At 41.2% G+C, this 25,292-nt stretch overlaps 1 protein-coding gene across 1 annotated transcript in view; it reads right to left on the bottom strand.

Moving 5' to 3' along the window:
* The window catches only part of uts1 (urotensin 1), a 31,781-nt gene extending 8,651 nt beyond the window's left edge, over nucleotides 1-23,130 (bottom strand). The window contains exon 1 of the mRNA XM_068017879.1: nucleotides 23,076-23,130. The gene's annotated coding sequence lies outside the window, so the exon portion shown is untranslated. The remainder of the gene's footprint in view (nucleotides 1-23,075) is intronic.
* Nucleotides 23,131-25,292: the final 2,162 nt, after the last annotated feature.

The following is a 25,292-nucleotide window of genomic DNA, read 5'->3' as shown; positions in this document are numbered from 1 at the left end:
TAAACAGCTAGCCTTCAGTTAAGCCAAGAGAAAGGCAGCAGGGTTGATGCAGTGAAACAAAAAAGAAAGAATGCAGTTGCATTCTCCTCTTGCAGGATGTGGGAGGTAAGGGTCACCACTTGTGTCCCTGCTGACTTCACCTGTGAGAAGTGCACCCAACTCCAGCTCCTCGCAGACCGCATTAGGGAACTGGAGCTGGAGGAACTTCGGATCATTCAGGATGCAGAGGGGGTGATAGCGAGTAGTTATAGGGAAGTAGTGACACCTAAGTTACAGGATAAAGGTAGCTGGGTGACCGTCAGGGGAGGGAAAGGGAATAGGCGCACAGTGCAGGGATCCCCTGTGGCCGTTTCCCTCAATAATACGTATACCATTTTGGATACGGTTGGGGGGGACGACCTACCAGAGGAAAGCCACAGTGGCCAGGTCTCTCGCACTGAGCCTGGCTCAGTGGCTCAGAAGGGAAGGGGGGAGAATAGGAGAGGGATAGTGATAGGAGATTCAATGGTTAGGGGAACAGACAGGAGATTCTGTGGTCACGAACGAGACTCCCGGATGGTATGTTGCCTCCCGGGTGCCAGGGTCAGGGATGTCTCGGATCGAGTCGATAGGATTCTTAAGGGGGAGAGGGAGCAGCCAGAGGTCGTGGTACATATCAGTACCAATGACATAGCTAGGAAAAGGGATGAGGACCTGAAAAGCGAATGTAGGGAGTTAGGTTGGAAGCTGAAAGGCAGGACGAGCAGAGTAGTAATCTCAGGATTCTTACCGGTGCCACGTGCTAGTGAGGCTAGAAACAGAGAGCGAGTGCAGCTGAACACGTGGCTACAGAACTGGTGTAGGAGGGAGGGATTCAGAAATGTGGATCATTGGGATACCTTCTGGGGAAGGTGGGACCTGTACAAGAAGGACGGGTTGCATCTGAACTGGAGGGGCACCAATATCCTGGGCGGGAGGTTTGCTAGAGCTCTTCGGGAGGGTATAAACTAGTTTGGCAGGGGGATGGGAACCGGAGCCACAGATCAGTGGATGGGGTAGCTGTTGAGCAGGCAGATACAGAGTGCAGAGAGTCTGTGAGGAAGTTAGTCAGTTGACAGGGCAAAGTTGCAGCCAGTATGATGGGTTGAAGTGTGTCTATTTTAACGCAAGAAGTGTCAGGAATAAGGGTGATGAACTTAGAGCATGGATCAGTACTTGGAGCTACGATGTTGTGGCCATTACGGAGACGTGGATATCTCAGGGGCAGGAATGGATGTTGGATGTTCCGGGGTTTAGATGTTTCAAAAGGAATAGGGAGGGAGGTAAAAGAGGTGGGGGGAGTGGCACTGTTAATCAGGGATAGTAACACAGCTGCAGAAAGGGAGGTCGTCGAGGAGGGTTTGTCTACTGAGTCATTATGGGTGGAAGTCAGAAACAGAAAAGGGGCAGTCACTTTGTTGGGAGTTTTCTATAGACCCCCCAAAAGCAACAGAGACATGGAGGAACAGATTGGGAGGCAGATTTTGGAAAGGTGCAGAAGTATTGAAGGTGATTTAGTGCTTTGGATCAGAAATTGGCTAGCTGAAAGAAGACAGAGGGTGGTGGTTGATGGCAAATGTTCATCCTGGAGTTTAGTTACTAGTGGTGTACCGCAAGGATCTGTTTTGGGGCCACTGCTGTTTGTCATTTTTATAAATGACCTGGATGAGGGTGTAGAAGGGTGGGTTAGTAAATTTGCAGATGACACGAAGGTCGGTGGAGTTGTGGATAGTGCCGAAGGATGTTGTAGGTTACAGAGGGACATAGATAGGCTGCAGAGCTGGGCTGAGAGATGGCAAATGGAGTTTAATGCGGAAAGGTGTGAGGTGATTCACTTTGGAAGGAGTAACAGGAATGCAGAGTACTGGGCTAATGGGAAGATTCTTGGTAGTGTAGATGAACAGAGAGATCTTGGTGTCCAGGTACATAAATCCCTGAAAGTTGCCACCCAGGTTAATAGGGCTGTTAAGAAGGCATATGGTGTGTTAGCTTTTATTAGCAGGGGGATCGAGTTTCGGAGCCACGAGGTCATGCTGCAGCTGTACAAAACTCTGGTGCGGCCGCACCTGGAGTATTGCGTGCAGTTCTGGTCACCGCATTATAGGAAGGATGTGGAAGCTTTGGAAAGGGTGCAGAGGAGATTTACTAGGATGTTGCCTGGTATGGAGGGAAGGTCTTACGAGGAAAGGCTGAGGGACTTGAGGTTGTTTTCGTTAGAGAGAAGGAGGAGGAGAGGTGACTTAATAAAGACATATAAGATAATCAGAGGGTTAGATAGGGTGGATAGTGAGAGTCTTTTTCCTCGGATGGTGATGGCAAACACGAGGGGACATAGCTTTAAGTTGAGGGGTGATAGATATAGGACAGATGTCAGTGGTAGTTTCTTTACTCAGAGAGTAGTAGGGGCGTGGAACGCCCTGCCTGCAACAGTAGTAAACTCGCCAACTTTAAGGGCATTTAAGTGGTCATTGGATAGACATATGGATGAAAATGGAATAGTTTAGGTCAGATGGTTTCACGGGTCGGTGCAACATCGAGGGCTGAAGGGCCTGTAATGCGCTGTAATGTTCTATGTTCTATGTAACAGAGTTGTTGTCATGGGTGACTTCAACTTCCCTAATATTTTTAGTTTAGTTTAGTTTTAGTTTAGAGATACAGCACTGAAACAGGCCCTTCGGCCCACCAAGTTTGTGCCGACCATCAACCACCCATTTATACTAATCCTACACTAATCCCATATTTCTACCACATCCCCACCTGTCCCTATATTTCCCTACCACCTACCTATATGAGGGACAATTTATAATGGCCAATTTACCTACCAACCTGCAAGTCTTTTTGGCTGTGGGAGAAAACCGGAGCACCCGGAGAAAACCCACACAGACACAGGGAGAACTTGCAAACTCCACACAGGCAGTACCCAGAATTGAACCCGGGTCACTGGAGCTGTGAGGCTGCGGTGCTAACCACTGCGCCACTGTGCCGCCCAATATTGACTGGAACCTCCTTAGTGCAAATAGTTTGGATGGAGCAGTTTTTGTCAGGTGTGTCCAGGAAGGTTTCCTGACTCAATATGTAGATAGGCCGACTAGAGGGGAGACTATGTTGGACTTGTGCTTGGCAACGAACCAGGCCAGGTGGCAGATCTCTCGGTGGGAGAGCATTTTGGTGATAGTGATCACAACTCCCTGACCTTTACTACAGTCATGGAGAGGGACAAGAGCAGACGGGATGGGAAAATATTTAATTGGGGGAGGGGGAATTACAATACCATTAGGCAGGAACTGGGGAGCATAAATTGGGAACAAATGTTCTCAGGGAAATGCACGACAGAAATGTGGAGGTTGTTTAGGGAGCACTTGCTGCGACTGCTGGATAGGTTTGTCCCGATGAGGCAGAGAAGGGATGGTAGGGTGAAGGAACCTTGGATGACAAGAGATGTGGAACAGCTAGTCAAGAGGAAGAAGGAAGCTTACTTAAGGTTGAGGAAGCAAGGATCAGACAGGGCTCTAGTGGGTTACAAGGTAGCCAGGAATGGACTTAGGAAAGCTAGAAGGGGACATGAAAAAGTCTTGGCGGGTAGGATTAAGGAAAATCCCAAGGCGTTCTACACTTATGTGAGGAACAAGAGGATGGCCAGAGTGAGGGTAGGGCCGATCAGGGATAGTGGAGGGAACTTGTGCCTAGAGTCGGAGGAGGTAGGGGAGGTCCTAAATGAATACTTTGCTTCAGTATTCGCTAGTGAGAGGGACCTGGTCGTTTGTGAGGACAGCGTGGAACAGGCTGATATGCTCGAACAGGTTGAGGTTAAGAGGGAGGATGTGCTGGAAATTTTGAATGATATGAGGACAGATAAGTCCCTGGGGCCAGACGGGATATACCCAAGGATATTACGGGAAGCGAGGGAAGAGATTGCTGCGCCTTTGGCAGTGATCTTAGCGTCTTCACTGTCCACTGGAGTAGTACCAGATGATTGGAGGATGGCAAATGTTGTTCCCTTGTTCAAGAAAGGGAATAGGGATAACCCTGGGAATTATAGACCAGTCAGTCTTACGTTGGTAGTGGGCAAATTATTGGAGAGGATTCTGAGAGACAGGATTTATGATTATTTGGAAAGGCATGGTTTGATTAGAGACAGTCAGCATGGCTTTGTGAGGGGCAGGTCATGCCTCACAAGCCTTATTGAATTATTTGAAGATGTGACAAAACACATTGATGAAGGAAGAGCAGTGGATGTGGTGTATATGGATTTTAGCAAGGCGTTTGATAAGGTTCCCCATGGTAGGCTCATTCAGAAAGTAAGGAGGCATGGGATTCAGGGAAAGTTGGCTGTCTGGATACAAAATTGGCTGGCCCATAGAAGTCAGAGGGTGGTAGTAGATGGAAAATATTCAGCATGGAGCTTCCACAAGGATCTGTTCTGGGACCTCTGCTCTTTGTGATTTTTATAAATGACTTGGATGAGGATGTAGAAGGCTGGGTTAGCAAGTTTGCCGATGACACGAAGGTTGCTGGAGTTGTGGATAGTGTGGAAGGCTGTTCTAGGTTGCAACGGGACATTGACAGGATGCAGAGCTGGGCTGAGAAGTGGCAGATGGAGTTCAACCTGGAAAAGTGTGAAGTGATTCATTTTGGAAGGTCGAATTTGAATGCGGAATACAGGCTTAAAGACAGGATTCTTGAGTTTAAGAGCCGCGAGGTTATGCTGCAGCTCTATAAGGCCCTGGTTCGACCACACTTGGAATATTGTGTTCAGTTCTGGTCGCCTCATTATAGGAAGGATGTGGAAGCTTTAGAGAGGGTGCAGAGGAGATTTACCAGGATGCTGCCTGGACTGGAGGGCATGTCCTACAAAGAAAGATTGAGGGAGCTAGGGCTTTTCTCATTGGAGCGTAGAAGGATGAGAGGCATAGATAGAGTGGATAGTCAGAGACTTTTTCCCAGGGTGGAAAGGGCTATCACCAGGGGGCATAATTTTAAGGTGATTGGAGGAAGGTTTCGGGGAGATGTCAGAGGTTGGTTCTTTACACAGAGAGTGGTGGGTGCGTGGAATGCACTGCCAGCGGTGGTAGTAGAAGCAGATACATTAGGGGCATTTAAGCGACTCTTGGATAGGTACATGGATGATAGCAGAATGAAGGGTAGGTAGTTAGTTTGATATTAGAGTAGGTTAAATGTTCGGCACAACATCGTGGGCCGAAGGGCCTGTACTGTGCTGTACTGTTCTATGTTCTATGTTCAAAAAGAGAGGAAAACATGGAGGAGCTGTGGATGACCGCACGAATTCACAGACAGAAGTAAATGTCCTGCCTATGGATCAAACTGCAGAGCTTGTGGAAAGACCAATCACTGGGAAAAGATGTGCAGAACAAGGGAAGAAGGTGGTAGACAAGTCACCAGAGCCAGAGTAACAGGGCGAATGAGTAGTGAAAGAGACCAAAACATCAATACCCTGGAAGATGATGATGGGTTTGAGAACAGGTTGACATAGGAATCATACAACTGCATGATGAGACAGTTCCCAAAGAAATTTACACAACCATTCAGATAAAGAAGAAAGTAAGAAATAAGCCCACAACGATAAATCTGAAGGTGAAGATTGATACTGGAGCGCAGAGTAACATCATCCCACACAGACTATACCAAAAGAGCTTTCCTTAAAATTTGGAAGAAAATGGTTATCCAAGGAAAAGTGCTCTGAAACCAAATGACGTCATGCTAACAACATATGGGGGATCTGAGATTCGACAGCTCGGAACAACCCAGATCAGAGGGACACACAAAGGAAAAGACGTTAACTGTATGTCCTATGTCACTGAAACAGATGGTCCTGCTATCCTGGGGTTGAACAGTAGTGAAGAGCTGCAGATTATCTCAGTAAACCATGAGGTGAAGGAGGCAACACTGAGGGTTGAAGACAGTACACCTATTGAAAAGCGCCCTCCGATCAGAAGCAGAGAAGATCTGGTACAAATGTACCCAGAGTGTTTCGATGAGACCGATGGAGGCTTTGAAGATTTTGAGTATCACATCACTATTGACCCAGCAATGAAACCAGTGATTCATCCCCCACATAAAGCAACACTAGAACTAAAAGGAAAGCTTGAAAGAGAACTTCAAGAAATGGAAAAGGTGATTGCCAGAGTCATAGAGCCCACAGATTGGGTAAATACTATCGTGGTGAGAGAGAAGCCAAATGGACAGCTAAGAATTTGCCTAGATCCGAAAGATCCTAACCAGGCAATAAAGAGGAATCACTACCCTATTCCAAAACTGGAAAAGATCACACCAGCCCTGACAGGGGCAAAGGTTTTCAGCTAGCTTGATGTCAGAAATGGCTACTGAATCATGAAGCTGGATGCTGAATCTTCACTGTTGACAACATTCAACACACCCTTTGGATGGTACAAATTCCTGTGTCTACCTTTTGGCCTCAAAGCGAGCCAGGATGTGTTCCAACAGAAAGTAGACGAGACATACAGGGGATGCAAAGGAGCACTTGGCACAGCAAATGATAGCCAGATATATGGTGCAGATGGAAAAGATCATGACATCCATCTACATGAGGCCATGGAGAGAAGTAGGAAAGCTGGGATTAAGCTAAATGCAGACAAATGCATTATGAAAGTGACAGAATGTCAGTTCTTCTGAATGGTGTACACACGTGACAGAGTAAAGCCAAGTCCTGAAAGAATCTCAGCCATCTCTGGGATTGAAGTCCCAAAAGAGAGTTGAGAAGTTTCCTAGGCTTGATCCAACACATGAGCTCCTTCATACCATACATGTCAGAACACACAGCAAACCTGCGGGAGCTGATGAAAGAAGATGTAGAGTACCAGTGGTCAGAGTCACATGGCAGGAGTTTCAACAAACTCAAAAAGGTAGTACGCAAGGAGACAAGTGTGTCATACTATGACAGAAAGAAACCTGTTACTCAGCAAGTAGATGCTTCCACAAAAGGACTGGAAGCAGCCCTGGTACAAGAGGGAAAGCCAAAAGCATTTGCATCCAAAGCTCTAACCTCAGCTGAGACAAGATATGCCAACATAGAAAGAGAGGTTTTGGCAGTTGTGTATGGATGTGAGAAGTTCCACACATATCTCTATGGGAGAAAGCTCATAGTGTAGAGTGATCATTGTCCATTGAAGCAGATCTACAAGAAAAATCTATATAAAGCACCAGCAAGACTGCAGAGGTTACTCTTGAGGCTTCAGAGTTATAATTTCACTCTGAAATACAAGCCAGGAAGAGAAATGGTGCTGGCAGATACCCCATCTCGGTTGTCGCCAGAGGAGAAACACGAGATAGAAGATCTAGGTATAAAGATTCATCACCCAGTGAATGTAACACCACTGAAACTTAGTCAAATTAGAGATGAGACCAGCAAAGATGAGGAGTGACAGATGCTCTCTCATCAAGTGATCCAGTGATGGCCTGATAAGATACAGCAAACACAGCCAGCAATAGGGCAGTACTGGTCTATCAGAGATGACATCTCACTAGAAGTTGGTGTTCTGCTGGCCAGATCAAGAATAATCATACCCAAAATAATGCAGGAAGAACTTCTGCAGAAGATACATGAAGGGCACATGGGAATGGAGAAATGTAAGCTCAGAGCCAGATCAGCTGTGTACTGGATAGGCATATACAAAGATATCAAAAATATAGTGTCTACATGCAATGTATGCCAGAAGTACAGAAACACACATCAGAAAGAGATGATTGCTACTGAAGTACCACCCAGACCATGGCATACTGTAGGAGCCGATTTATTCACACACAATCAAAAATGGTATCTCATACCCGCAGACTACTACTCAAAGTTCCCTTTTATCTGGAAGGTTAAAAACTTGAGAGCTACAACAAACATCTCAGCAATACGAGTTCTGTTCACTGAGCAAGGGATTTCTGAAAGATTAATATGTGACAATGGCACCCAATTCACGTCCAGAGAATTTCAGGAATTTGCTGACAAGCATGGGTTCAACACCATCACCTCATCACCACACTACCCACGAGGATACGGGTTTATAGAAAGACATGTCCAGACGGTCAAAAGAACCCTTGTGAAATGCCAAGAGACAAAGGAAGACTGAAACCTGGCCTTATTGTCACTCCGATCCACACCTCTCAAGGCTGACATGAAACCACCGACAGAGTTGTTGAATGGAAGAAAATATATGACTACTCTGCCAAGCAAAATACCTCCTTCAAGTGACCAGGAGGAAGTGAGACAACAACTCACTGAAGCACAGGTAAGAGGAGAGCAACACTTCAACAAGTATGCTAAATCCCTGCCTGAGCTGTTGAAAGGACAAACTGTACATGTGCAGATTCAATCATGAAAACCTGCAGCCCAGCAAAAGTTATTGGTGAAGCTGAGACTCCAAGGTCATACATCATGGAGACTGAAACCGGTAAGCAAATAAGAAGGAACAGAATCCATATTCGACCTACAGCTGAGCTGGAAAAACAGAAAAGACCATCAACAAGACCAGAAACATCACTATCCAGCAAGACAACGATAACAATGTCACCAGCAAGTGACACAACATTAGCAACAGCAAGCACAACTCCTACAGCACCAGGAGCAACAAGCAAAACATCACCTGTACAGCATGCAAACTCACCACTGAGAGCGACAAATGCCAAATCTACAAGATGGAGGCGCAGCATCTTACCACCTAAGCGATACCATGAGTAATATTTTGAGAAAAGAATACATGCTATAAGAGACACTAAAAAGGGATTCAGATTATTTCCAAAAGTTGGCTGATCATCTTTAGTTTAGAAAAAGTTATGACTGGGACACTTATATTGATATAGGGACATTATGTTTTTAAAGAAAGAGGGATGTTATATATTGTTATACTATCTGTAAAGTGCTAGGAACTAATTATGTGTAAATGTTCCGGGGGCCACATTCATGACTGCACTGGAGAGTCATGTGATGTGTAACAGGACACCAGCCTGGGGCAGTCCTATACCAGATAGAATGGAAGCTGAATGGAATAAACAAAGAGCTCCAACCCTTCCAAGTCTAAAGTGTGATTATTTCCAACATATGGGAACAAGAAAACAACAAGGCGACATAACAATAGGAGTCAGATAACTCACCTGTTTCAAATATGTGGAAACAAAATTATTGCAGATATATGGTGATTGGCTGCAACTTTCTTATTACTGTTTATGGATTTGCATTTCTCATATTTGTTCTGTAGACCTGTCATACATTCATTATAGTTCCATTCTCTTTGCAGGAAACTTAGGAATGTCAGCTTCAGGATGGTTGCTGCGAGCAGTTAAGAAAATCCAGATCCAGGCATTGCTGATCTATCAAAGAATTGTTACAGCACAGAAGGACGCCATTCAGCCCATCGTGTCTGCACTGGCTCGCCAAAACAGCAATTCACTTAGTGCCACTCCCCTGCCTTCTCCCCGTAATCCTGTACGTTCTTCCCTTTCATGCGACAGCCTAATTCCCTTTTGAATACTTCAATTGAACCTGCCTCCACCATACTCCCAGGCAGTGCATTCCAGACCTTAACCACTGGCTGCGTGAAAATGTTCTTCCTCATGTTGATTTTGCTCCTCTTACCCATTACTTTAAATCTGTGCCCTCTCATTCTTAATCCTTTCACAGGTGGAAACAGTTTCTCCAAATCTACTCGTTCAGACCCCTCATGATTTTGAATACCTCGATCAAACCACCTCTCCACCTTCTCTTCAAGGAAAATGCTCCCAACAACACACAACATTAGCAACAGCAAGTACAACTCCTTCAACAGGGAAGGTGGGAATGTGGTAGGGAATATGGGATTAATGTAGGATTAGTATAAATAGGTGGTTGATGGTCGGCACAGACTCGGTGGACCGAAGGGCCTGTTTCAATGCTGTATCTCTCTATGACTCTATAACACCAGGAGCAACAAGCACAACATTGCCTGTGCAGCAAGCCAACTCACCACTGAGAGCAAAAATGCCAAATCTAGAAGATGGAGGTGCAACATCTTACCACCCAAGCAATGGAACCATTCTTGTGATCTTTTCTGTACTCCCTCCAATGCCCGCACGTCTTTCCTAAAGTGCAGCACCCAGACCTGGACGCAATACTCCAGCTGAGGCCCAACTAGTGTCTTGTACAAGTTCAACATAACTTCCTTGCTCTTGTACTCTATGCCCCTATTAATAAAGCTCAGGATACTGTATGCTTTGTTAACCGCTCTCTCAACCTGTCCTGCCACCTTCAATGACTTACACATATACACCCAGGTCCCTCTGCTCCTGCACCCCCTTTAGAATTGTACCCTTTATTCTATATTGTCTCTCCATGTTCTTCTTACCAAAATGAATCACCACATTTCTCTGCATTGAACTTCATCTGCCACCTATCCACCCATTCCACCAACTTGTCCTTTTCAAGTTCTACACTATCCTCCTCACAGTTCACAATGCTTCCAAGTTTTCTATCATCCGCAAACTTTGAAATTGTGCCTGCACACAAAGGTCTCGGTCATTAATATAGACCAGGAAAAGCAAGGGTCCCAACACTGGCTCCTAGGGACCTCCACTACAAACCTTCCTCCAGCCCAAAAAACTTCCATTAACCACTTCTCTTTGTTTCCTGTAACTCAGCCAATTGCACATCCATGTTGCTACTGTCCCTTTTATTTCATGAGCTATAAGTTTGCTCAGATGTCTGTTGTGTGGCACTGTATCAAACTCCTTTTGAACAGGAGAAGTGAGAGGAGTGTTTTGAACTAGGACGAGGACTATGTTGAACAGTCTGATCTCCAGGGACATTTATCGCCTTGTCATGGACTCCTTTGAGACACTGACTGCTAATGTCACTGGATTAAGTAATTTAAAATACAATTATCAACTCACATGTAGTATTGTACACGTCAATAGGTCAGTCACTTTTCTGCACCAAATTTTAAAATGTACCATTTTCAGATTCTCGAAATAATTTTGACTAAAGATTTCATATGGGCCGCAATGTTAATTTGTATTTCTCAATATTAGATATTTGCTAAATAGTTAAAGTGGATGCTGTCCGATACAGTGTGTGTGTATTAAAGGCTGTCAGTAACTAGCAACCTGCAAGTGGAAAGGGGAGCAAGTAGGATAGAATTTTAACAGCCCACAGTTGGAGCAATTTGAAACTAATCCAATTTCCACTCTCACACCATAGCATCATCTTCCTATTACATTTGAAACCTCTGCCAGTTCTGATAAAATGTCACAGACCTGAAACGTTAACTCTGTTTCTCTCCAGAGATGCTGCCAGACCTGCTGAGTATTTCCACCATTTTCTGTTTTTATTTCAGATTTGCAGCATCCGTTGTATTTGGCTTTTATTTTAGTGTTTAATTCATTACCACTTCTCTTCTAAGAAAGCCTACCTTGAAGAAGTTCTGCTCTTCTCTCTGACTGGATTTCCATCTGTCTCTTTTACCTTCATTGCTTTCCATTTCCCTCCTGGTGTTTGATAAGGTGTCGACTGAACTACCCTCCGCCCTATTGCCCTTTTGTTCTTCCCCCTCCCCCCTTTCACTTGCTCAAAGCCCATTACATTTCTAACCTTTGCGAGTTCTGATGAAAGGTCACAGACCTGAAACATTAACTCTGTTTCTCTCTCCACAGATGCTGCCTGATCTGTTGAGTATTTCCAGCGCTTTTTATTTATTTCAGATTTCCAGCATCTACTGTATTTTGCTTTCATTATAGCGTCATCTTCCTGTTTCAAATATTTATCTATTTTTCCCTTAAACAGTGCACTTCTTGAGCCAAAGCATTCTATGTAGCAACAATCTTCTGTAAAGACCCTTCTTCTAATCTTTATCCACACTCTTAGTGATAATTTTAATTTGATGACCCCTCACCACTGAAAGTTGAATTAAAGGCAATAGACTTTTCCAATTCACAGTATCAAAGTCCTTCAAAATTTTAAAAATCTCTTTTAAATCTTTACTTAGCCTCCTCTGTTCCAGTGAAAATAGTTCTACTATCTCAAGTCTCTGCTAATATCTATAGGCCTGGATTTTGAGAAATGGGCGGGGGGAGCGGAGGGTGGTTGTTGACACCGAACTGTCAGCATTTACCATCGTTACCTTCTGAAACAAATATCAACTTCAGGATAAAAGCAAAATACTGCAGGTGCTGGAAATCTGAAATAAAAACAAAAAGTGCTGGAAAATACTCAGCAGATCTGGCTGCATCTGTGGAGAGAGAATGTTTCAGGTCAGTGACCTTTCATCTGATCCATTGACTTGAAACGTTCTCTCTCTACAGATGCTGCCAGATGTGCTGAGTATTTTCCAGCACTTTGTTTTTATATCAACTTCAGGATGTCGGACATGCGCAGATCAACACAGAAATTCTGAAGTTGTGGAGTGTCGCTCACTGCTCTGATACAGGCTGTGCTGTGGACCTCCCCCACACCCACCACCAGAGCCGGCAATCACTGAACAGCTTTCCTGTTCCCATATCACATTTAGAAACCCCATAAAATGTTACACCTCGTTCAATCAGGTGTAACTGAGTTTACAAACAGCAATGTGATTTATACAATTTGATGAACAACAGAACTTACCCTGAAAAAATGATTTCATGTCTGTGAAGTGCTGTTAAATGGTTAGGATTTTTTAAGCTAAATTGTTTTAATACTAACTTTAAAAAAAAATTCTGAATATCTTACCTTCTTTCACCCCACGTAAATGTCGCAATCTCTAAGTAACAAAATGTAAAAGTCATTTATTTTAGTGCTTCTTGTTTCTTATTTGAGTGTTTGTGAAAATCCTTTAATGTGATTGGCTGCTTGGACAGTCTGATGACGTTACTCCAGCTCCACTCTGGAAATGCCCAGTGAAGAACGCTGCAATCAGTTCCAGCATGGTGATAGAGGTGAAATTCTCACTTCAGTGATCACGAGATCTCTCAGCGAGACTTACCTTGTGGTCAGTGGTGAGTGCCCTTGCTTCGCCACTGACCACAAACTCCAGGGCATTGATTCTCATCCCTGGTGTCACTATTGGTGAATCTAAGCTATATGTCATCTATGGCTTAATGCCTTTCCTTAATGGGGCAGCAAAGGTTTCATGCCATAGCCTAACGGTGCCTTATATAAATGTGTCATTATCTCTTTGCTCTTGTGTTCTATGTTGCTAGTTATAAATCTTATAAATGACTTGCCTTTATAACTCTAATCTGCTTTTGCACTTTTAAGGAGTTATGTATTTACACTCTTAGACCTTTCTCTTCCTACGCAGCCTTCAGCATATTTCCACAGATTTTTCGTAAAATGCATTACCTCACACTTCTCCACATAAAACTGCATCTTTCTGCCCATCTACTATTTGTCCATGTCCTCCTGAAATCTTTTACATTCATCCTTATTTTGTTGTCAAGCTTTCTCTTTTTATGTAATTAATGAATTTCTATATTACGGCTAATATATATTTATTAGAGAGACAAAAGTGGTCCTTAGCACTGACCCCTGTGGAACACCACTCTTAACCCCCTCCATTCTGAGCAACACCTATTAACCCTAACCCTTTGTTTTTTGGTCCAACTTTCTATGTATGCTGATACATTTCCTCTTACATGGGAGGTTCCTTAAGAGGGTGCAGAGGAGATTTACCAGAATGGTTCCAGGGATGGGAGATTTAAGTTACAAGGTTATGTTGGAAAGGGTGGGATTGTTCTCCTTATAGCAAAGGAGATTGAGGGGAGATTTGATAGAGATGTACAAGATTATGACATGAATAGATATGTTAGACAAAGAAAAACTGTTCCGATTAACTAATGGTATAAGGACTAGGGAACATAGATTGAAGGTTTTGGGCAAAAGATATAGGGTGAATATGAGAAAGAATTTTTTTTTACGCAGAAAATGTTAATGACCTAGAACTCGCTGTCCACGAGGGTGGTGGAAGTGAAGACAATCAATGATTTCAAAAGGAAATTGGATGGCTATGTGTAGGAAATAAACTTGCAGGGCTACGGGGATTGAGCAGGGGAGTGGAACTGACTGAATTGCTCCGTGGAGAGCTGGCATGGATCGATGGGCTGAAAGGCCTCCTTCTATGCTGTAAATGACTCTATTTTTATAACAAGCCAGCTATCAATCACCTTCTGAAAATCCATGTATATTCCATCTACTGCATTTCCTTTATCTACAGAACCAGTCAACTGTTTTAAAAAAAAATCTATGTTTATCAAATATGACATGCTTTTAACAAATCCATGCTGGCTGTTCTTGATAAATCTGTGCATTTCCAAATGCATGGGAATTTTATCTTAAATTATGCATTTGCCCATAACTGATATTTGACTACCTGGTCTACATTTTCTCAGGCAAAATATTTATTAGCTACCTCTGCCATAACTAGATTTACCCTTTCATTCCTGCATTGTTCTATCCTCTTGAAGACAGTATCAGAAATTAGAACAGTTTTGTTGCTGGTTGCTATCCAAAGTAGAACCAGCTTTCCTGCAAATCTGTGTACAGGTCGGGACTATCGTCTAGTCTTTCTGGAGCTGTGTTTTAAATACCAACAACATTTTGCATTAATAATAACAGTGTGGCTATCAGCACCCACTGTTGTAACTAGGTAAATCTAACAGCAACTTCTGCAATCCACAAATACTTAGTTAAATATGGAAATCTGGAAGTTGCTGTCAGAGATATGCTGCACCTTCACTGCTCTGGCAGTCCTCACCAATAGACTTGACTGTAATAGCATGAACTTGCTGTACTTGTCCACTAGTTCCCCACTAAAGGTGACTGAGAAAGTTAGGGCTGGTGCATTCAGGAATGAGTGGGTTTATAATGGTACGATATGATAATTACTGCTTAACAACCTCTCTAGCCCTGAGGAATTAATTTTGCAAGTGTAGAGGTCTTTAAAAGAAATTGAGTATTGGCGATTTGAAAACAAATAATTTTTTTACTTTTCCTGTCGGTCTTTTTTATTCTCTCCCTTAATCCCACCTCTATTTTCCAATCTTTACTTTGCTTTTTGTGCAGCATTTAAATTGAATTTATATTTCCTGTTTTATACTTCCTGTTTTAGATGCTGCCTTAGTGAGGATTCTTCAATCTGATTGGTTGAAGAGCCAAGCTGTTTCTTGCCCGGCTCACAGACATCACAGGTCCCCCATAGAGGGCACCATGCTGAATCAGGCACCAGATTACGTCAAGTCTCCACTCTCAAGCCAGTCAAAACTTTGTGGGCAGCTGTTAGTGAGGTGAACGGCAAGCACCATTCCTTCGCCACTGATTGCAAAATCCAGGCAATTTTCATTTGCCTTGACTTACTTAATAACAGAATTCTCTGAGAACTAGAAAAATAATAAAAGTAAACAACATTACTTATTAGTTCTGATGAAAGGTCACTGACCTGAAATGTTAACTCAGCTTCTCTTTCCACAGATGCTGCCAGACCTGCTGAGTGATTCCAGCATTTCTTGTTTTTGTCTGTGCTGTCCGCAAGCAGGACCCTGAGCTTCCGGTTGCTTGCCATTTCAACACTCCCCCCTGCTCTCATGCTCACATCTCTGTCCTGGGATTGCTGCAGTGTTCCAGTGAACATCAACGCAAGCTCGAGGAACAGCATCTCATCTACCGATTAGGCACACTACAGCCTGCCGGACTGAACATTGAGTTCAATAATTTCAGAGCATGACAGCCCCCCATTTTACTTTCATTTTTAGTTATTTTTTCTTCCTTTTTACATTTTTTACAATCTTTTTTTGCATTTATTTCATTTCATCTTAGTTTGTTCAGTTTGCTTACCCACTGTTTTTTTCAGGTTGTTTTTCTTCAGGTTTGCACTTGCTGCTGTTCAATATTCAGTGTATTCACACCTAATCTGTACTAATGCTTTGTCTTTCAACACACCATTAACATATTGTTTGCCTGTTCTCCGTGACCTTTTGGTCAGCTATGTGGCCTGGTCCAATCTGCACCTTCTCCTTTGTTATCTCTTGCCCCACCCCCACCTCACTTGTTTATAATCTGTGACTTTTCTAATATTTGTCAGTTCCGAAGAAGGGTCACTGACCCGAAACGTTAACTCTGCTTCTCTTTCCACAGATGCTGCCAGACCTGCTGAGTGATTCCAGCATTTCTTGTTTTTGTTTCAGATTTCCAGCATCTGCAGTATTTTGCTTTTATTCTCTCTCCACAGATGCTGCCAGACCTGCTAAGTTTTTCCAGTACTTTGTTTTTATGTCTTATTAGTGGACCTGTTTAGCATCTCTTAAGCAGTCTTCTGATTCTGACCAGTTCTGGGCTTGGGGTGACAGAGCTTCCCTTGTCAGGCCAGGCTTTTCCCCCAGAATTAGCTGACTGACTGTCTGCCCAAGTGTACTTTTGTATTTTTCCCTCTGCATATTCACAGGAAGCAGAAGTAGAGCCCCTCTTATTTCCTCCCTGCTCAGCACACCTGTCAATAAATCTGGCTACCCCTCCATCTCCCTTTGGGTATGGGTCTCAAGAAAACATCTCCTGCTTTTTCAAACTAAACAGAAGTTTAATGGGCCTAGCTTAACACAACAGACTCTCACTGTGTGTTTGAAATAGACTGTTGCATTCTACAAACTGGCTTTAGTTTTAATGTACATCTTCAATGCCAATGACTTTTTTTAAACCCTTGTAAATTAATTGTGTTGCAAAACACAGCACTTGACAAGAACTCATTCCCAAATCTTTTCTGTGAAGAAAATGATAAAAAAAAATCTCAAAACTGCCACATATTTTGTTGCTTAGCATTTGGTGTTATGCTTTATCTATTAACAAGTGTCCAGAAAACTGGACCTCACTGAAGGAAACCTCATTTTGTTTCCGATTGATCAATTTGGTTATGTTCAAATTCAGTAGAGGAAAGATAGAGTCAGTAAATTCTGTGAAAAAGTTGTGGTGGTGATGTACATCGTATCATTTCGATAATATTTTTGATCTTGCATTGTACCTGAATGTATTTTGCATGAAAATATATGTTTCTACAAAAATATTGGTGAGCCTAGGTAAAGAATCTACGTATTTTAATTTTTAATCCAATATTCATGTGAAAAGTAGCAAAAGAGAATGATATTTTTAGGATTCTCAACAGCAATCATTGATGTTGCTTGAAAAGCAAGTGATGCATGTATCAAAAACGCAGCAATGGACTTCTTAATGGCATCTATGTTGGTCTATTTCCATGAGGAAACAATCCTCTGAGTACATCATTGCAGACTTGCAATTAGTTAGCTCACATGAGACTTGAGAGAGTTGGTAGAAAACATTTTCAAAATCAACAAGTGCCAATTCCATTTGTTAATAATCTATGACATGCCCACCCATATTTTCAAACCTGGATTCAAGCTAATATAAATGACAACTTTATAATTTCTTTGTACTCACTTTTAATTTGGAAATACCAGCTTGAGGTTTTTCAAGTCACACTTGAGCATAGCACATTTAAAAATGATTGCATAAAACATTACAAGCTGCAGTAAAGTCCAGAAACAGTCTGTATGAAGAGACTCTAGGAAATTGAATTCAGTGGTCTATTTGAAATAGAATCATATAATGTAGCAGTTTCTCAAACATCTATCACATTTCTATTGATAATTAAATAATTTCTATTTACATTCAATGACAGTCAGGTATATTGCTTTGTACAGCATCCTCTTAATTCCCTTGTTGTTAACCCATCACCCCAGTATCTAAAATTATTGTGATATTACAATGTTTCAAGATGTTCAACTCAAATCACACTTTATAAGTTTTCAAAATCTTCCCATTTATCCGCTTTAAGTATTTTGTTTTCGAAGTTATCCAAATGGATCTCGGGTCTGTCTATTGTATTCCCATCTATGGAGAGATTGAATACCATTCTCTCTTCTCAAAAACTTGATACTTTTTCAGTTTTCTCTAAAAGATGCAGTCTTGCAGCAGCATTAACCCTCTGTTGCCTCAATTGAAATCATCAAACTCAATACTGACCAGGGACTCAATGTCCCATTCTATATGGCTCAGTACCAACCAGCCATTGAAGTTTTTGTATTGAATTGTTTTCGATTTTGGATTTCACAAGTGTTGATGACTGACATTAAAGCTGACATAGGATATGATTTACCTTTGTAAAATGAATTAAGCACCAATTATATTGTTAACACATAATTGTACCATTTTTGGCATCAATCAGGGTGGCGCAGTGGTTAGCACCGCAGCCTCACAGCTCCAGGGACCTGGGTTCGATTCTGGGTACTGCCTGTGCGGAGTTTGCAAGTTCTCCCTGTGACCGCGTCGGTTTTCGCCGGGTGCTCCGGTTTCCTCCCACAGCCAAAGACTTACAGGTGATGGGTAAATTGGCCGTTGGAAATTGCCCCTGGTGTAGGTAGGTGGTAGGGAATATGGGATTACTGTAGGGTTAGTATAAATGGGTGGTTGTTGGTCGGCACAGACTCGGTGGGCCGAAGGGCCTGTTTCAGTGCTGTATCTCTAAATAAATAAATAAAATGTGAATGGATAGTGTGAAGTGCCCTTGCACAGCTGCACACAGCCCGACTTAAATGTATTAATGCAGTTCACTACTCTAGGTTTCAACTGCCAGTGTTTTTTTAAACACCTGATTCAACACATCAGTTCTTCTCCATTATTAGAAATGTGAAGGTTGTTTAGCAGTTATTCAAAACCAGAGTTAAATTTTACTGTTAAACTTCCAAAATTTGTTGCTTCACTGATTGCAGTTATACTGCAGTTGAAAGGGGGCACAAATCTGTTGTCACACCAGTAGAACAACATTTAAATTGATGCATGTTTAACAGTTATACTGCCCATCTTGCACAAGTGCAACATAAAAAGCACTTTGCACCAATGCAAATGGATAGCATAACTATAGTATCACACTAGCTCATAATTGATTGTTAATAGGAGTCCAGCCCAATTATCATCATACCCATTTGCCAGCAAAATGTATTTGTATTAACGTGGAACCATTTCCATGAAAAGTAGCAATTTGTGCTTTGCTATTGTAATAAAAATGATTTCAGCCTCTTTCAGCTCTTCTCTGTTCTCAAACACAAGAGGCTTGTAAAAAGAAAGAAAATATTTTCATTACGGTGTATTGTTGGGCAAGTGACAGCTCATACTTTATTTGGTCTATGCCATAAATGACCTAGGTAGAGAAATACTGGAAAGTGTAAAATATATTCCATTAGTTAGTATCTTCATCCTATTTAAAGTGAAAAAAACTATCACAATGAGTTGCGAATCCAAGCTATACTTCAGTATTTGTGATCCTCTTTCATTCATGGCAGTGAATCATAAAGAACTGCGAGCTGGAGAGTATGACTAGGTATTTGCAACAATTGTTAACTGGCCTGAACAATCATTCTGTTTAAGTCACCCTATAGCCTACAGTAATAATGTTTTTCTTTGAAATATGAATAAAATTGATGCAATGTAACAATTCTAATAGCTTTAAAAGTCAGTTTAACTCACTATTTCTATCCTAAAGAATGCATTTCGATAACCTCTATCTAACTATTGAAGGAAATTAGTACCTTCTGTTGAGAGAGATTTCATTAAAGTAGCAGAAAAAAACACAAGGAATATCACAGATGGTAACAGGCTTTTGGCCCATTCAAGGCAGCCTCTCTGATACTCTAATCTTCCAATATACAACTGTGACTTGAATATTGCTGATATTTTCATCTCTATCCTGCCTGACATTACTATCCCCTGAATAAACAAGGCCATCCAAATATATCTGCTTTAAATTTACTTTTCACTAATTTAGTCCCTCTTTGCTGACTTATTCTGAAGTAATATTCTGGGTTTACCTGATCTGCACTATATATTTTATATACATTGATCAGGACACCTGCTTTAATCATCTCCCTTTAACACTACAAAGCTTGGCTTCATTATGATGAAGATTTCTACCATTAACTGTAACTTGATACAGCAAGGCAGCTAATCTACATAATATGAGGCCCTAACACCATTAACTCTTTCCAAATAAAACTACTGGTAATAAAAATAGGTAAAACGTATACAGGCATCCTATCCTAGTGGCAGCTTACGTTCAGGATTCTCCAGCCAACATCTTCTCATTGTAATCTTTGCTCGACACTTCACAGCTCTTGTATTCTGTTGCTCAAGAATTATCAGACAAATGCTCTAGAAATCACCTAATGGTTACTACCTACCTGGTATGGCCTTCAGGTTTTTCCACACTAAGATTTTATTCTGTAGATGCTATTTCCCCTTGGCATAATTATGATGGTGAAACGACTCTGTCTTCTTAAAAATCAAAAGCATCTTCTGAACAGCCAAATAAAATCTATTTGAATTCACCCTGTTCAATTGTCTAGATTTTGCAAAGTACTAAACTATGCACACAGTGAAAAAACAAAATATTGTGCATGTTTTAAAATTTTAGGCAATTATGTCCTTAATCAAAATGAGAATAGGAAACATTGGTATTAAATATCTAGAATATTTCTTATATGAGATGCACTATAATGCAGTTAATTATATAACAGTCCATCAATAAATTTCATTATTTAAAAAATTAAAATATATTGCCTTTCTACTTAACTGATAAAATACATTTATATTTAAACACATTGCAAGTTTTGCTTCATTACTTTAAAATATATCCTTAAAGTTACTTGGTTATAAAGTGAAAGTTTTAAAATAAGTTTGGGAGAATGTGAGAGAGTTGAAACGTTATTCAAATGCAGTTTGCCACTACAATCCAAGGACTGGCTATAGGGAATTTATTAAAGTTAGGCAGTCGATTAAAAAACTTGTTCTAGTCTACTGCACAAATTAGGAACTGAAGTTTTTGGTCCAACTGTCTTGTGGAGCAATGTTTCTTAAACGTTTGAAAACCAGCTGGTCTACCTAGTCAGTCAGTACTAAGCTTCATCCATCAAATGTGGCACATTGATGTGCCTACTTAGCCGGTATCTAACACTAGGAAAAGGTATTTGGAGATGGCTCTGGTACTTTTGCCTTATTTCTGCTGTCCGTGTCCTAATGAAAATGTATTCAGATGTTTCCTGCACATCAGTAAAGACATTGGACAGGTGGTTTGCTAATGGATTTTTGCATTGGTTGAACGAAAGGGAACGTTTGTGTTAATTATTAATTAAATTATTAAAAGATTGTGTAAGTCCGATATTTAACTAACGAAGCAACGAGCACTAATGCGGGTGTTTGGCCACATACCGAAAAGGTTATTTGGACGCCTGTCGGAGGTTGCTGGTCAATCAATTTCAGCACAACCAATTTTAAATTAAACTCTGACTTGATAACATAAAAGTAATCAAAGTGAAGGACCAACTACAAAACATAAAACGATTACCATTTAAATTTAAAATGACAATTATCACACATTGCTAAACGCCACATAAAATAATCCTGAACCTGGTTTATCATCGAACTTGTTTCTGAAATTCAGACAGAATAATCTTGTTGCAGTTGTTGAGACAACGAGACCACAAGCGGAGTTGACGCTTCCTCACTTACCCGCTTGTCCTTGGGCTGGAAAATGGAAACTGTGTCTTAAGTTGGAGAGGATGGATCACTGACAGCGGTTATCTGCCGGCACTTTAACTCCATGGAATCTCTACAAGGTTTATATAACACCCAAGAGACTGGGCTGACGTCAGTGTCCCTGCAGACACTGCTTGTAAATGGATTGAGACGTTACACAAAACTGTGATGGTCTGTCAGCTAGAAATGGTACATAAAAATTGATAATGCAGCCATAGATAACACAATTTCCCTTTGAAGTACATCTATTAAAATTTAACTAGCCAAAAACTGACGTGCGCGATCGCACCGGTTTAAGAGCTTTATTTGCAAACCAATGATTCGCCTTTTTATAATGCGTAATTTTTCATCAACAACTTTCATTTAATACACAAATGTGAATTGGAACTAGCTTTCTTGACGTTTTAATGCAACATCTAATATGTCGTTAAGAATATAACTGAGCTCCAGTTGGTAAAGCTAGTAAGTAGCCGAGTGATGTAAGTAGCAGATCACGTAGTCCCCAGTTCAACACCGGGTCTGAGCCCAGTTAGCTGGGCTGGGGTGAAGCGGGTCGGGAAAGGGACGAAGGAAGAAATCTGATGTATCCATGGCCGATCAGTTGCAGTGATCCCTGATGGATGGGATGGGTAGCCAAGGAAATGGACTGAACTGTAACACTCTTGAGGAATGGCCACTCGAATGAACAACCCAAGTGGCGTTTCTTCATGTGTGTTTGTGGAACTCTGCCCCAACAATAGTCAGTGCATATAAACATAAGCTGAAACCACCAGCACGCAAATACTCGACCTCTGTACTAACATTAAACCTGTCAAAAAGTTTTTGAAGTTTACTTTGCACCGCCAATACAAGCAGCACTGAGATGGTATCAGTCCGTGACTTCATACACACTGTGTCAATGTTTCACATTAGTTTTAATTAGTCCGATGTTTGACACGCATGGAAACCCATCACCATGTTCAAGGGTCTCCAATCCAAGCTACTGAAAAATTTATACCCACCCGCAGGGTTTCTATTTGTTCCATGTGGAGTACATATTCTCTTTTCCCCCTTCGCAGTACATCCCATTTCCCTAAATCCAGATAGGCGAATCCAAAGTGTAGTAGCCTCTCAAAACTAATCTGCGGAAACATTCAGTGAGCGAGTGGGAAATCTTTTGGAACATACTGCCTAGGGAGACGGTGCATGGGATACAGTAATAGGAGTAATGTGAGACACGACATCTGGTTAAGTCTAGCCTGCTTGAGAGGAACAGATGTCTTTGGACCTGTGGTACCACCAAAACTTTCCACCACTGGGGCTTTCCTCGCCTCATACTGGGTCTGTTGTCTACCAATTGATAGAGATTAATTTCCATGATTGGTCAATAATTCCATCATTGTTGGATCCTGTGATAGAAGGAAACTAGATGGACCTTAGTCTTTTTCGTCTACCAATTCCGACATTTCTAAGTGTGTGCATATTTCTAAGTTTAACCAGCTAAAAGCACACAACTTACCAGAGTAGATAAAAACAAGAAATGCTGGAACCACTCAGCAGGTCTGGCAGCATCTGTGAAAAGAGAAGCAGAGTAGATAACTGTACACTGCCTATTGCTAGGACTACCCTATCCATAAGCGAGAAAGGCTAGCTGTTCAATTATAAGTTATGCCCTCACATGTATTATACATCACAAGCTCTCTTTTAATGCCAAATATATAGTATAACTCGTCTGCAAAATCGGGAATAAAACAAATTTAAAATGCTTAGATATTTTGAGCTATTTGCCAAACGTATTACAAATATAATTCTTATGAAACAAGTTTATAACTTTGTTGCACACAGAATACCGTGGAATTGAATAAACTTAACACTGTAATAGTATCTAGCTGTCCTAACTAAATGCAAAGTTAAGCCTGAGTTTTTAAAAAAAATTCTGACCTTGCAGAGAAATGTCTCCGCCATTTCTTTGGGTTTAATTTGTCAGTATTGCACTCTTTGCAAATGATTGACCCTCTTCATATACCATATATATGGTTCAAACCATTGAAAAATGCTGACAGCTATTTTCTAATAGTTTTCCTATATACCTGAACCTTATTAAAACAAACGAAAATGGTAAAAATGCAAACATAACATGTTTCGCAAATTCTGGCATCAATTGCATGCAGGACCACGAGCTTTCCATTTCTGTTCCATCTCCAAATAAAACCAGAGTTCACCAGGAACTTGTTCTTCAACACAAAACCCATTCAAAATCTTTCCTAATAGCAATTTTTGAGAAGTGACTTCTTAATGTTCTTTCATTTTGGACTCATCTGTACATCGAGACAGCCCTTTAATCAAATTCGAAGAATTTATATTTTTCTTGAAGATGACATAAGCTCCACTGTAAAGCCTGAGCTCGCCGCTCTGTTGTAAAACTGTGTGTAGTAAATTGGTGATGCTTCTAACCCACTGTTACTTATATTACTGTTGATTGAACTATGATAGGAGTGCTGTGAGTTATGGATATTATGTCAATTTTGAAGCTTTGGATATTTAGGTAATAAAAATGGCTGGATAGCTCCGCGGTGCTGAAACAGTCAGAAGCTCATCAGCAAGTCCACGTTTGGTTCAACATCGTTCAGAACTGCGCGTGGAATCCAGAGGAACAAAATGACCCAATATCTTAAAAAGTGAGCTAATTCTAATATGCTTTTAATTAAGATTTTCATTGCCATTGATTAAAAGGCACTTGTTAAAACAACTACTCTACTTACCTCATGCTTTTTATCAGGTAAATATTAGCTGAATTGTAGATTTAGAAGTAGGAATATAAAGGGGGGTCTCTGCAACCTCACTTATTCCGTAACCAACTATAAGAAGTTTCACCTTGTGGGGCGGATATATAATTATTTTAAAATTGTTTCTCCCGTGTCTAATCTCTTAACCACGATTGTTTTCAAGATCACATTTATCCTAATTAGTGTCATTTTGGAAAGAATATGATATTCTCTTAATTCAACAATTTAAAACGATCTACGCCATAAAGCACATTGGGTGTTATTGTCCTTTTCAGCACAAGAAAATCTTCGCAGGGAATAGTCGACAAACTTTGAAAGTCTATTGTGGGCACCATCTAAACCCCCCTACTTGCACAGATTAGTTCTCATCTACGCAAATCCTGACGTACTTGTTTGTCGTAACATTCATCATAGTTGACCAGCCATTTTTATTACCTAAATATCCAAAGCTTCAAAATTGACATAATATCCATAACTCACAGCACTCCTATCATAGTTCAATCAACAGTAATATAAGCAACAGTGGGTTAGAAGCATCACCAATTTACTACACAGTTTTACAACAGTTATTCGGAAACAAAGTGTACGGAACAACAATTGTTGAAGGTGTAGTGGGATGACTATTAGTACATAGCCATGAAATGCACTAATTAAATAGTCAAGTTATTCAAACGTTTGAGTCTGAATCAATATGGCACTATTGATAATTGCAGAGCATTAACTACAGGCAAATCGTAAACGATCATCTACTACACATTAAAATGCAGGGTCTCAACATTCCATTTCAAAATGCATTGAAAACTCCTGTCAGGCTTAGTAAATAGAAAACCCAATTTTAAAATTATCTACAAGGCCTACAGTATTTGATCTCCGTGGGGGTACATGCTGTGATTGGTATTAGTATTAAATACTTGTTACTTAAAGTTAGGTGCAAAGGCCTCAACAGGCAC

This window comes from Heterodontus francisci, chromosome 3 (genome assembly GCF_036365525.1).
Source record: "Heterodontus francisci isolate sHetFra1 chromosome 3, sHetFra1.hap1, whole genome shotgun sequence".
Taxonomy (NCBI): Eukaryota; Metazoa; Chordata; class Chondrichthyes; order Heterodontiformes; family Heterodontidae; genus Heterodontus; species Heterodontus francisci.
This window is presented reverse-complemented; position numbering and strand designations above follow the sequence as displayed.